Source organism: Sabethes cyaneus, chromosome 2 (genome assembly GCF_943734655.1).
Source record: "Sabethes cyaneus chromosome 2, idSabCyanKW18_F2, whole genome shotgun sequence".
NCBI classification, from domain to species: domain Eukaryota; kingdom Metazoa; phylum Arthropoda; class Insecta; order Diptera; family Culicidae; genus Sabethes; species Sabethes cyaneus.
The window spans coordinates 202,463,052-202,473,498 of NC_071354.1; the positions used below are offsets into that span (position 1 = coordinate 202,463,052).

At 41.9% G+C, this 10,447-nt stretch overlaps 1 non-coding gene across 1 annotated transcript; it reads left to right on the forward strand.

Annotated features, from left to right (window-relative positions):
- Nucleotides 1–523: 523 nt before the first annotated feature.
- Trnaw-cca (transfer RNA tryptophan (anticodon CCA)) lies at nucleotides 524–595 on the forward strand. Its single transcript has one exon. It is a non-coding gene; the product is annotated as a tRNA-Trp (tRNA).
- Nucleotides 596–10,447: the final 9,852 nt, after the last annotated feature.

Sequence of the window (10,447 nt, forward strand, 5' to 3'; positions counted from 1 at the left end):
ATGTTTAGTAACAGATAAAAAATACTTTTTTAAATAAGAAGCTTTTCAAAAAAAAAACAATGTGTCAACTCGGATTACAGTGATGACGACTTGTTCAGGCTCACTGTAGCAACAGATATACTGTTGATAACCTTCTGAAAAACCTAACGTTAAGCCAAAGTACCACAAACTATATACTCTCGCTGCTCACTTGGTTCGTTAAGTTTCGCTTCATGAAACAAATGTTTATATAAATTTTTAATAAGTCATTTGTACTTTTTCTTGCTTTCGCGCCACCGTAAGAGCACCACAATAATAAAATTGGTGGACAAGACACAAACACGTATCACTCTTACAACATTTAAAGATAAAAACAATATTAAAAAAAAAATATTTTTACATTTGTAGACAACCAATTTGTAGGTAATCTGCAGACAACCGATAAAAGCAACACAGACCAGATTACTAGATCTGAGAGTGATCGAGTACGTTTTTGGTTTCTAACCATAAGAAACCCAAACCAAAGTTAAGCCTTGTACAACGGGACTCCGTGGCGCAATGGTAGCGCATCTGACTCCAGATCAGAAGGTTGCGTGTTCAAGTCACGTCGGGGTCAACAACGAAGCTTTTTTTGCCCCTCAACTAAACTGTCGCTACTGGCCCCATTTTCTATGGAGTTTCTTTTATATAAATGGGATTGCTATGCGAGTAGCGGCAGTAAAGTGAGGTGTACTTTTTGTTTGCGTAGCCCTTGATTTATTTATTGCGCTGTACAAATAGCTACTGGGATCAGTTGGCCAATATATCTATTACTGTTTGGGACGACGAAGGTGCTCTCCCAGATTCTGTTGCGTCGTCTAATAGCAAGAGAATTCGTAGGACAGTATCAGGCGGGCTTTATGGGGGCCCGTGCTACTACGGATCAAATTTTTACTCTCCGACAAATCCTTCAGAAATGTCGAGAGTACAACGTGCCCACGCATCATATTCTCGTGGATTTCAGAGCAGCATACGATACCGTTAAACGCGAACAGCTATGGCAGATAATGCACGAGTACGGTTTTCCGGACAAACTGACGCGGCTGATCAAAGCTACTCTGGAACGAGTGATGTGCTACGTGCGCGTTTCGGGGACACTCTCAAGCCCTTTCGAATCGCGCAGAGGGTTACGGCAAGGGGATGGACTGTCCTGTATGTTGTTCAATATCGCTATTGAAGGTGTGATCCGGCGAAAGGGCATTGAAACGAGGGGAACGATCTTCAGTAAGAGTAGCCAACTCCTAGCCTTTGCAGACGACCTCGATATCATTACTAGAAACCGTGGGACGGCGGAGGTAATATACGCCAGACTAAAAACGGAGGCTAGGAGGATAGGGTTACAAATTAATGCGTTGAAAACCAAATATATGGTAGGAAGAGGCTCCCGAGATAGTAACGTTTGCCTCCCACGGACAGTGACTATTGACGGCGATGAGCTGGAAGTGGTTGATGAGTTCGTATATTTGGGATCTCTGGTCACCGCCGACAATAATACGAGTAAGGAGATCCAACGACGCATTCAAACTGGAAATCGAGCCTACTTTTTCCTTCGCAAGACGTTTCGATCAAGGAGCATACGCCGCCGCACAAAGCTGACGATGTACAAAACGCTAATCAGACCGACAGTCCTCTACGGACTTGAGACAGTAAGTTTACTTACGGAAGACATACGTGCACTTGCCGTTTTTGAACGGAAGGTGTTGCGGACTATTTTTGGCGGAGTACAGACGGAAAGCGGAGTGTGGCGAAAGTTGGGAGACTACGGTGGGCCGGCCACGTCGCAAGGATGCCGGACGACTGTGTAGTGAAATCCGTTCTTTTCAAGAACCCCACCGGCACCAGGAATAGAGGGGCTCAACGTGCTAGATGGCTCGACCAGGTTTAAGCCGACTTGCGTGTGTCGAGACGCGCAACGAATTGGCGACGAGTAGCCCAGGACCGAGTACAATGGAGAGGAATTCTTGATACGGCAAGAGCCACCCCGGCTCTCGGCTGAATAAGTAAGTAAGTAAGTTTGGGACGTCAGTACTCCCGAGCAAGCTCACAGGGCAAGAGACCGTAGGTCTAGGATCACCGGCTCGGCTTGCACTGGGCAATCGGAGGGGCTTCGTGGAGAAATCATGCAATAACTACGGTATTCCTACGCTGTCGAATTTCGGGAATGAAACGGTCTATTTTACCAAGTTTGTCGGTTTATTGAACCGAACGGGTGTTGTGGGTGTGTGGAGTGGGCAATTTAGGGGGCTTCCCTGCGGTACGTTACGTACCGGATCGCTGAGGTTCGTTGCGGGTTCTGCTGCTGGCTTGACTGATGCCGACTAGCTTCGGCTGATGCAATTTACCTTTCAAACAAAAGTAATAGCGAACAAATCGGTTCATCCATCTCCGAGAAACAGGCGATAGAAAAGTTGCGTCCCGCACACACACACACACACACACACATACACACACACACCTACATACACACATACACACACACACACACACACACACACACACACACACACACACACACACACACACACACACACACACACACACACACAGCCATTGCTCAGTTCATCGAACCCTATCGATTGGTATATGTGGCTCGGCCCTCCGGACTTCGGAACAATTTCGTGTTTTTCGACCAATTCCTAAACCTTTGTTATAGTATAACAAAGGCAAAAAGGATCGGTAGAAGCCCTGGTCGTCGCATTCACTAGTCACTAGTTGATACCGATCACTCGCGGGGGCTAACATTCCCACCCGCGTGTAGAATCGAGGGCATCGAGGAAAAAGTAAGGCAAAATCTGTGTTCGAGTGTGCCGATAGACTTCACGGGCAGTTAGCTGCTCAAGCATTATTTCATGAGTGTGTTATGAAGAAAGACGCTACGAGGTTGCACGTTCGCATGTGCGTAGTAGAGATGGTCGGGTAGCGGAAAATTTGCCCGAAACCCGCACCCGTACCCGTACCCGCCGGGTTCGGGTCGGGTTCGGGTATTGAAAAAAAATAATTTGCGGGTTCGGGTCGGGTACGGGTTCTTAATTTTTGTTTTTGAAATCGGGTACGGGTCGGGTCGGGTATCCCTATTGACCACATTTAACACTAAAGATGGTCGGGTACCCGGGCCCGTCCCGTACCCGTCGGGTTGCGGTCGGGTTCGGGTATCAAAAATAATAAACTTGCGGGTTCGGGTCGGGTACGGGTTTTCAATTTTTTTCTCGATCGGGTACGGGTCTGGCGTTTTCTGGCAAAAACGAAATAAGTTCGCTAGGTTTGTCAACTTGAAAATATATACGTGAGCAGAAAAGTTTAAATTTTACTGACAGATTGTTCTGAATGATTTGGTTTATAGCGATCAGAATAAAATATCCCATAGAATATTTATTAAGTTTTGAGCAATTTCGTTGGTTTGCAGCATGTGCGCATTTAATTTCATCATGCATATTAATATGATAGGCCGATAAAATCAGCGCGCCACAGAAATTTTGCATTTTTCGAAAACTGGTTGTTTTAACAAATTGAAAATATTCAGTTAGTCAATTTCAATTTCTAGCAAAATCATTTTAGTTGCTTCCTCTGACAGAAAAACCGATTGATAACAACTTTCTTTCTGCAAAACACTTTGCTTTGATGAATTTTTGTTTGCGAGCTAAACAAAATACTAGAATATGGCAATATGGCTTTGCATAAAAAAAAAGATTTTGGTTTTGAAATTTGGTATTCTTCATAACAGCAGCGAAAGAACTGTTCGGTCTGGGTGTTGCCGTTTTAATAGCTCTATAAAACAAACAGATTTATTGTTGTTTGACAAGTAGCTGCGATAAGATCAATTTTGATTGGTGTGCCATTTTGTATTGCTACGCCACACTTATGGTAAGTTTATAAGAGACGTGGTGCAGCCAACAAGTTTTAACGTGGTAATATAAGTAACCACAATGAATTTGCTTTATTAATAGTTTTATTATGGTTTTCTAGCTAGCTATAAGTGTGTTTGGACTCGTATCCTCTTGGTATTGCGCAATACCACAATAAACCCAGAGGTAATGATTAATACCGCAATAAAACCTTTATAAAATTCAAATAAAATCAAGTAGCTTTAGAATTGTTACTTGGGGTTGACGTAGGTATGGGTTAATCATTCACGTCCTTCCCTTGTCAGTTCCCCCTTTTTGTTCCCCACTTGCACATCTGAATCAAAGCCTTTTTTTTCTTATTTGATTCTCACCCCCCCCCCCCCCCCCCTTCTCCCCCTTAGCTAACAGCCACATCGACCCCTGCCCTTTTAGACCCACCTACTTGAACATCTGTTTTCGTTTCGGAAAGTCCCATAATGCAGAAAAACGAAGTATTTTTTCCCTCATTTGGATGTGTTATTAAACGTATATTTACACACCAAAAATAACACGTAAAATTAAGCCGCAAAAAAGCGATTTTAGGTGATTTTACTGTATTCTCTTTTCATGGTACTACTATTTCGGACACTTTCGGGCTTTCTTGAGCATCCTATGCTACATCCGATGAATAGACCACATTCAAAGTTCAGCATTCCATTTTTGAACTTTTGAATATGCGATGTTCATAATAAGCTATATTCATGATACAATCAGCGAACAGTGTTTGTTCATAAGGGACACTCATCGATTCAAATGTTCATGTTTTCGCAATTTCTCCAACCACCAATCTATATATATAAAAGTGAGTGTGAGTATGTTTGTATGTCTGTATGTTCCACCATAACGCCAGAACGCCTCGACCGATCCCCACCAAACTTGGCACACATGTTCCTTGATATAAGAGAATCAGCACTGGGGGTTTGACAAAATGGGGTGGGGGGGTTCGCAAAAGAGGGAGAGGCCGTAACTCCGAAATGCTTGGACGATTATTCATCAAACTTGGCACACACGTTCCTTGACATAAGTGACCCAGTACTGAGGGGTTAACAAAACCGAGGGGAGGAGGGTCCCTAATAGGGGGGAGGCCATAACTCCAAAACGCCGTTGTTTATCAAACTTGGCACACATGTTTCTTGACATCAGGGAATCAGCACCAGGGGTTGACACAAAGGGGAGGGGGGGAGACCATAACTCCGAAACAAAAGGGGGGGGGGTTCGTAACAGGGGGAGGTCATAACTCCGAAATTCCTGGACGATTATTCATCAAACTTGGCACACATGTTTCTTGACACAAGAGAATCAGCCTTGGGGATTAACAAAAAGAAGGGGGGAGAGTCCCTGATAGGGGGCGGCATAACTCCGAAACGCCTTGACCGTTCTTTTTCAAACTTGGCACACATGTTCCTTGACATCAGGGAATCAGCAGCAAGGGGGACTAATATGGGGGAGACCTCCCAGTTGGCCTCGAGGTAAGACGCTGGTCTAATAAGCCAGTCGTCTGTTCGAATCTCGGCTGGGAGAAGTTGTTAGAGTCAACAGGATCGTAGCACTGACCCCGCACTGTCCTGTATTCTAACAGCTGGTTGCGAAGTCGTATGTCGTATAAAAATAGAAGGTCAAATTTTGATAACGGAATTAGCACCCAGGCTTTTGGCTTTGCTACTAATCTGGGGGGAGGCCATAACTTCGAAACGCTTTGACCGTTCTTTATCAAACTTGGGATACATGTTCCTTGATATAAGGGAATCAGAACTGAAGGCGTTGACAAAGGGGGGGGGATCAGGGGGAAGGCTACGAAATGTTTGGATGGTTCTCTCATAAGTGACGGTGGGGCAAAAGGAGGAACTGATGACCGGAGGTTGCTGACAGGAACGGGGGAGTAAAGCCTAAATGATTGTAACAATTTATCCGTACACTCAATCCGCTTTTTATACACGGTCTATTTTTTTCGATTGCTCAAAAACGGTTCGACTGAGGAAGCATTTACAAACTACGTGACGAATGTCGAGCCTTTCCCAAATACATTGAGTAATAAGTGAATGGCCCCTAAGTTGTCCCGTTCTTAATAATCGAAAAAACAAACCGTGTAAAAAAAGAACTTGAGTGTACAATAGAAAAAATCAAAATACGAAACACTAAACGGCAATGCTCGCAGCTGTAGTTTTGTCAAGTGTAATTTTGCGCCGCATCAAAGTGACCCGTATAAAAAGTGTTCGATCATTAGTATTAAGTGTTGTTGGCCGACTCTATTTGAATCACAGGGGCAATCATTCAAACAGTGTGGAGTTGAAATGAGAACATCATGTTTTTGCCATGGTCAACTTCCAGAGTGGGCTCGGCTAATAATTTGTGCATACTTACTCCTGGTGGTGAGACTAAAAACATTGTTTACAAACAAGTTTTGTCTTGAAGTGAGATGAAAGGAATGTCAGGTTTGTTGTATCCATGGAAGAAACACTATTGCATCTTCCACTTTTTTATTAGGATAGCATACAGTACTATACTCATAAATAAGTAAAATGTTTTGTTTGCTATGTTATGAAAAGTACAATAACAAAACTATTCATTTCCTATGGGTGGGAAGGCCATTGTTAGCGGAAGGTGCAAATAGGAAAAAATGTCTTTGTTTCTCTTTTTTTATAGGGTTTTATATTTTTTCCGTAAAGAAAACAGATGTGTAAGGGGCCGGGTAGACAAAAGACCCAAGTAACAACGGTAGCTGAATTGCAAGAGCAATGGTTGTTTACGGGTTGGTTTAAGGCGATCAAAGCTGCATAAAGTAAGTGCTCAAATGGTGTTTAAATAAGCGATGTGTAAGCTACTTTAAGTTTTTCAAACCAGTTCTCTCCCAAAAGCTGATAAAAAAGCTTAATAGCGATTTTTTTTGCTAAACAATCTGCTTCTAAACAGCTATAAACATCAAACCGGTTTACGGCTGCTTAAAGGTGTTAAAATGTAGAGTGGAAGCTTTCATTATGCTCACAGCTTTCAAACTACTTTAAGTCTGCTTAAGGGTGTTAAAGTGGCTTTACAAACTTCTACCAAGTTTTCATTCGGCTCACAGCACACATACTGTCAGATCATAGAATTTCGCAATTCGGCTGACAGCAAAAGTTTGTCAGTTATCGACATTATCGACTGCTACACGCTATACGGGCTAGGCTTCAGGTGTAAAGATATTCTCACTGTCTGTTCTGCAGATGCAAATGGGGCGGATCATACGGTGAGTGCTTATGGATCAAAAGATGGCGGGTTCAATTCCCGGAAAAAAGACATGCATTTTTAATTAGCTAGCTTACTTGTACAAATTAAAGTTATTCGAAACTAAAAATATCGCGTTCACGGCGAAATAAAAATGACGCGTTCCATTTTTTAAAATTTAAGAATAGATTTTTTTTGGCTGCATAAAGGTTGATGAAGCTTTGATTAAGCGACTGGAAAAGTAGATTGCAAAACTATTTCTCGTTCTAAAAATAGAATTGACAGCATTGCGCAAATTGGCTATTTAAAAGTGCAAAAAAGTTTCTATTAAGCTTCATTGCAGCTTCGAAAGCAGCTATAAATTAGCCTGAAGCTTGATAAAATCACCAGATTTAGATGTTTAAGAGCTGAAAAAAGGTTTTCATTTCTAAACCAAAACCATAGATCAGCCACAGGTTGAATAAAATCAGCTACCCAAGTAACAATTTCAGTCTGATCAAACGCTTTTATAGCTGATTTTATTCAACCTGTGGCTGATCTATGGTTTTGGTTTAGAAATGAAAACCTTTTTTCAGCTCTTAAACATCTAAATCTGGTGATTTTATCAAGCTTCAGGCTAATTTATAGCTGCTTTCGAAGCTGCAATGAAGCTTAATAGAAACTTTTTTGCACTTTTAAATAGCCAATTTGCGCAATGCTGTCAATTCTATTTTTAGAACGAGAAATAGTTTTGCAATCTACTTTTCCAGTCGCTTAATCAAAGCTTCATCAACCTTTATGCAGCCAAAAAAAATCTATTCTTAAATTTTAAAAAATGGAACGCGTCATTTTTATTTCGCCGTGAACGCGATATTTTTAGTTTCGAATAACTTTAATTTGTACAAGTAAGCTAGCTAATTAAAAATGCATGTCTTTTTTCCGGGAATTGAACCCGCCATCTTTTGATCCATAAGCACTCACCGTATGATCCGCCCCATTTGCATCTGCAGAACAGACAGTGAGAATATCTTTACACCTGAAGCCTAGCCCGTATAGCGTGTAGCAGTCGATAATGTCGATAACTGACAAACTTTTGCTGTCAGCCGAATTGCGAAATTCTATGATCTGACAGTATGTGTGCTGTGAGCCGAATGAAAACTTGGTAGAAGTTTGTAAAGCCACTTTAACACCCTTAAGCAGACTTAAAGTAGTTTGAAAGCTGTGAGCATAATGAAAGCTTCCACTCTACATTTTAACACCTTTAAGCAGCCGTAAACCGGTTTGATGTTTATAGCTGTTTAGAAGCAGATTGTTTAGCAAAAAAAATCGCTATTAAGCTTTTTTATCAGCTTTTGGGAGAGAACTGGTTTGAAAAACTTAAAGTAGCTTACACATCGCTTATTTAAACACCATTTGAGCACTTACTTTATGCAGCTTTGATCGCCTTAAACCAACCCGTAAACAACCATTGCTCTTGCAATTCAGCTACCGTTGTTACTTGGGTATAAAAGCGTTTGATCAGACTGAAATTGTTACTTGGGGAGGGGCAGCTGACAAATGAAGAGGAACGTCCAAAAGAGGAACAAGCGTTATATTTTTCCATTATAAGCAGTTTGGTTACAATAACTGATGTACAAGTGGCTGTGAGACATAGGCGCCCCGAGTAAGATCGGGCACTCAGCTAGTATTCATATAAAGGGCAAATTCTAATTATCTGAGTTTTGACGTACAGTCAAGACTTAATTTATGGTCAACCCATACTGATTGATATAAACACTATCTCAATCTTACCCACGCAGGTGTGTCTCACTCTTCCCGATAAACAAACAATTCTAGTGTAATATTTTTTTATTAACTCTTACTATTATGTGATGTCATGTACCTAGTAGAATCAACCAGAATTAATATGCATCTTGTTGAAAATCACCTGAAAATGGTTGCAATAAAATTTATTTAAATCCGCCGAGCAAGCATCTATACGAGAGGCACGATTTTCACAAAGGGTAGCCAACTTTTACGCTTTGCAGGTGGCTTTGACATCATAGCCAGGAACTTTGCGACAGCGGAGACAATCTACGCTAGGCTAAGAGTTGAGTCTAGGTTTTGAGCCTCAAACGCGAGCCTCCCACAGACGATAACTGTTGACAGCGCGCGACTAACTAGAGGTAGTAGACGAATTCGTATATTTGGGATCGCTGGAGACCGAACACTAGTAAGGATATCAATTCCAGCGTGGAAATCGGGCCTACTTTGCCCTTCGCAGAATGCCACGATCAGCAAGCAAATTTCACCTTACAACGCTGACAATGTACAAGACACTTATTAGACCGGTAGGGTTTTATGAACTTGAAGTTGTGATGCTGCTCACCAAGGACATAGGCGCTCTTACCGTGTTCGAGCGAAAGGTGCTGCGGACGATATTTAGATATTTACAAACTGAAAGAGAAGAGTGACGAAGGCGTATGAATCACGAGCTACATGCACTACTTGGAGAGATTCCCATCGTACATCTGGCGAATGTCGGTAGTCTACGGTGGGTCGAATGTGCCGTAAGAATGCCGAACGACAGTTCGACAAAAACAGTTCTATTCAACAACCCCACCGGCACCAGGAACAGAGGGGCTAAACGTGCAAGATGTCTCAACCAGGTCGAAAGTGATTTGCGACTTCTGAGACGACTTGAAAATTGGCGACGAGTGGCCAAGATCGAGTAGAATGAAGACTACTGCTGACATCGACGACGTTTAAGACGCCGTAGAAGAAAGTTCCACTACATTAGTGATAATTTGAGGCCCTGCCGATGACCAGCTTTGACATAGAGCAACAGTGAAATAAGTAAAATCATGCTCTTTGTGCACTAATTTTACTTAGTTCATTTTACCGCGTCAGCCAAATAAAATTTGAAAAATTTATCTATGGGTAATCCACAGACTAACAGACGTAACACTGAAGTCTCATTCCATCGTCAATAAAAACGATCATTTCAAATTTTCGCTTAAACCAAGACTCAAACAACGAGAACGCCGCTCGCCTGCGCTGCCGCTGTTGTCAGATAATATACAAGTAAATTTATAGCACTGCTAAATTTATAGCAAACTACTCTGGCGTAGATCTACTACTGTATACTACTTATTCTGGCGTAGCGCGAAGACTGCACCAGGTGTGCTAGTGGTTAGGGGTGTCATTGAAACAAAGTTTTGTTAGAAAATTTGTTCGAAGTGTTACGTCTGTTAGTCTGTGGGTAATCTATAGGGGATATTGTTATCTGTAACATTACTATAGGTACTAGGTATTGTATTATCTTTTGTATCAACGGTGCAATACTGGTTTACACCAGTGGAAGCACAAAGAGCGCTCTTTGTGTATCA